This window comes from Colobus angolensis, unplaced genomic scaffold, assembly GCF_000951035.1.
Source record: "Colobus angolensis palliatus isolate OR3802 unplaced genomic scaffold, Cang.pa_1.0 Scaffold31, whole genome shotgun sequence".
NCBI lineage: Eukaryota > Metazoa > Chordata > Mammalia > Primates > Cercopithecidae > Colobus > Colobus angolensis.
In genome coordinates, this window is record NW_012116377.1 from 764,690 (window position 1) to 769,148 (window position 4,459).

General features: G+C 41.9%; 1 protein-coding gene across 2 annotated transcripts in view; it reads right to left on the bottom strand.

Annotated features, from left to right (window-relative positions):
• ZNF829 (zinc finger protein 829) overlaps positions 1-4,459 on the bottom strand; it is a 27,936-nt gene that overhangs the window by 19,710 nt on the left and 3,767 nt on the right. The window lies entirely within an intron of this gene.

Here is a 4,459-nt window from a genome sequence, read left to right on the forward strand (position 1 = left end):
TGGTCTCGATCTCCTGACCTTGTGATCCGCCCGTCTCGGCCTCCCAAAGTGCTGGGATTACAGGCTTGAGCCACCGCGCCCGGCCTAGACTTCTCAATAGCATCATTTGAAACAAGAAAAAAACCAAGCCATTCCTTTAGTATTATAAAGGAAAATAAATTCTGAAATAGAATTCTATCTCCAATCAGATTACTAAGCCACTACGAAGATTAAATCAAGACAATTTTAAATCTGCAGGGAATGATAAAAGTATTTCCAATGTGGCTTTTCTTAGGAAGCTACTGGGCTACATGTTCCATCAAAACTAGGGAATAAATTAGGAAAAAGAAAAGGTACTATATTAAGACACTGGAAAACTAACATGAAAATGGTGATGAAAGTGCCAGTATAATTATAAAAGGCAAATCCTAGAACACCATCCGGCAGCAGACTGAGAGAACAGCATCTAGGAACAGAAGAAGTGAGGACTATAGGAAAGACATCTCCAAAGAAAACTAAGGAGCTAGTATGTTTGATCATGCAGAAAATATCGACAGGCAACTGACAGCAATGTTAGAGAAACTGAAAAAAATAGCGACACATACATAAAATCAGGCAAAAGAAGAAACAAGGCAATTTGCTCTGAGAAAAACACAAATTGTACTAGAAAGAATCTAGAATCTGGTGTTTTACTTGGCTCACATTAACAGTATCTGCAAGGTTCCACAGGGATAGCAATGATTTAAAGAAAAATTATGGGCCGAGCATGGTGGCTCATGCCTGTAATCCCAGCACTTTGGGAGGCTGAGGCAGGAGGATCACAAGGTCAGGAGTTCAAGACCAGCCTGGCCAACATGGTGAAACCCCGTCTCTCCTTCAAATACAAAAATTAGCCGGGCGTGGTGGTGCACGCCTGTAAACCTAGCTACTTGGGAGGCTGAGGCAGGAGAATCACTTGAACCTGGGAGGCAGAGGTTGCAGTGAGCTGAGATCGCGCCATTGCATTCCAGCCTGGACAACAGTGTGAGACTCTGTCTCCAAAAAAAAAAAAGAAAAGAAGAGAAAAATTGTGATATAATTCTATTGTGTGGACAAAAAGTTGAGGACTGTGGTATGGGAAATCTCAATCCATAGTTACCTGCTTAGAAATCACTGGAAAATATGTATGAAAAAATAGCAATATAGGAATATTAATTAGAAATATAGGAAAAATGCTAAGAGAAACAGCAAAAGGAGTTCAAAGTAGCCACCTAACAGGAGTAGGATTGGGTAGTGGGACAATGCCTTGCCATTTTTCATGTCTTTTAACATTTCTTGATTTTTTTTTTTTTTTGAGATGGAGTTTCACTCTTGTTGCCCAGGTTGGAGTGCAGTGGCACCATCTCAGCTCACTGCAACCTCCACCTCCCGGGTTCAAGTGATTCTCCTCCCTCAGCCTCCCGAGTAGCTGGGATTACAGGCGCCGGTCACCACACCCAGCTATTTTTGTATTTTTAGTAGAGACAGGGTTTTACCATGCTGGTCAGGCTGGTCTCAAACTCCTGACCTCAAGTGATCCACCTGCCTCAGCCTCCCAAAGTGCTGGGATATGAGCCTATGAGCCACTGCGCCTGGCCCATTTCTTGAATTTTTAAAATGCAAAATGGGTTAAACATAAATTTAAAGTATCACTTAGACAACAGCATAGTTTAAATTTCTTGGAAATTATAATTCTTTTAAGACTGTCATAAGAACTATTCCCTATTAACATAAACAAATTCAACTTTTATACTGTTATGGTAGCAGAAATTTCCACAATATAAATACTACTAAATGAATCTTTCATTTCAGACATTTTCTTAGGCAAAAATACTTTCAAGACCCTTTGCAGATATGCAGGCCCTTCCCCATACCTTACCCTATGCATCTCTTCCATTTTACTGTTCCTCAGTTGTATCCTTTATAATAAAACTATAATCAGGCTGGGTGCGGTGGCTCATGCCTGTAATCCCAGCACTTTGGGAAGCCAAGGCGGGTGGATCACCTGAGGTCAGGAGTTCAAGACCAGCCTAGCCAACATGCAGAAACCCCATCTCTACTAAAAATACAAAAATTAGCCAGGCATCATGGCACATGCCTGTAATCCCAGCTACTCAGGAGGCTGAGGCAGGAGAATGGCTTGAACCCGGGAGGTGGAGGTTGCAGCAAGCCAAGATTGTGCCATTGCACTCCAGCCTGCACAACAGAGTGACACCATCTCAATACCAACAAACAAACCAACAAAAAAGCAAAGCTATAATCATAAGTATAGTGCTTTCCTGAGTTCTATATGTTGTTCTAATGAATTATTGAACCTGAAGGACAGTTACAGGAACCTCTCAATTTTTGGCTGGCTAGGCAGAAGTGCAGTGCCTTAGATTTGTGGCTGGTATCTGAAACAGGTAGTCTTGTGGGACTGAGTCTTTTTTTCTTTCTGTTTTTGAGACTGAGTCTCACTCCATCACTCAGGCTGAAGTGCAGTGGTGTGATCTCGGCTCCCTGCAACCTCTGCCTCCCAGGTTTAAGCAATGCTTCTGCCTCAGCCTCCCGAGTAGCTGGGACCACAGGCACACACCACCATGCTCTGCTAATTTTTGTGTTTTTAGTAGAGATGTGGGTTCACCACATTGGCCAGGCTGTTCTCAAACTCCTGACCTCAAGTGATCCACCCATCTTGGCCTCCCAAAGTCCTGAGACTATAGGCATGACCAGCCAGGACTGAGCCTCTTAACCAATGGGGTCTGTGTTAACTCTGGGTAGTTAGTTTCAGAATTCAGTCGAATTATAGGACACTCAGTGTCCCAAGAATTTTGTTTATAAAAGGACACATATTCCCAATTGATAGGAGAAATGAGGGTATTTCTCCTTCACCTTAGGACAAGTAAGGGGGCCCCTTTAGACTTCCGGGTCCAAAGTGCAATGATGACATACTTGGGAATAATTTTTGCTGTATTCGCTGGAGCTTAGGGAGCACAAAGATTAGTACCTATTCCCCCATTTGGACTAGATGTGGACCCAATAAAGGGACAAAGTGACCTCAACAAAGGAATGGGTCACAGAATGCAGAAGTGTATGACGGATATCATAAGTAGCCATTTCAAGGAGACATGCTGCACATATCCCAGGAGATACAATTAGAAGTTTCCAGCAAGGGCTTCTCTGAGAAACCCTTAATGGTGTCTCCTAACAAAGGAGTGCTGAACATCCATCAAGGCAAAAGAGACCAACACCAAAACAAGTCAAGAAAGACTTTTCTTTCCCTTACCTCCTCTTCCCTACCCCTGCTCTAATCTCATAGGATCCAGAGACTGACTATTAGGCAGGAGAAATAGAAGCTCAGGGCGAGGAACTCAAGAAGCTTAATTATGTCCCTCTTTCATACTGCAAGCTTGAAGCAAGCCTGAGCTCAGAGAAGAGGCTTTAAATGAAACTCACATATTATTACAGTGAACTAGAGGTTATAATTAGTAAAATGAGACTGAGATTGTGACTGTAAACAATCAAAGGATATCAGAGAGTGATCTAAAAATGATAGTCTGTGCAAGTTCTTATCCAGGGCAACAAAAAAATTAACTCACAGAGAGGATTGAGAGTAGAAATTATGAGGGGAAAAAAAAATTCTTTTGTTTGCTTCACATGGAATCCTGCTTATTTCAAAATGCTGATTATAAGCAGATTTGGTTTTTCAGGTACATGGTCACATCATCTATAAAGTGATAATCGTATGCTCTCTTTTGTAATTTTTAACCTAATGTTTTTCTTATGCGTTTTGGTTAATATCTCTAAAACAATGTTAAATAACATCGGTAATGTGGTATATCCTTGTTTTACTTCTAATTTTCAAATATTTTGATGTTTCAAATATTTCCTGATTAAACATTAGGCTAACTTCTGAAAACAAAATTTAATTTATTTCTTTTAAAATTTATTGTTGGCCTGGTGCAGTGGCTCACGCCTGTAATCCCAGCACTTTGGGAGGCTGAGGTGGGCAGATCACCTGAGGTCGGGAGTTCAAGATCAGCCCAACCAACATGGAGAAACCCCGTCTCTACTAAAAATACAAAAATTAGCCGGGTGTGGTGGCACATGCCTGTAATCCCAGTTACTCAGGAGGCTGAGGCAGGAGAATTGCTTGAACCTGGGAGGTGGAGGTTGCGGTGAGCTGAGATCGTGCCATTGCACTCTAGCCTGGGAAACAAGAGTGAAACTCCGTCTCAAAAAAAAAAAAAAGAAGTATTGTCTACTATAGTATACCAGATTTTCCTAATTTTCCTAGTTATTCCCACTAATATTGGGCAACAATCTTCTCTATAGAAATGGTAAGTGTAACTAGAGACTGATGCGAGAGGGGAACCAGATACTCTACCTGGGCTTTGGCACAGGAGAGGGAAGACTCAGTCCTCTTTAAAAGAAATTCAGGCCGGGCGCGGTGGCTCAAGCCTGTAATCCCAGCACTTTGGGA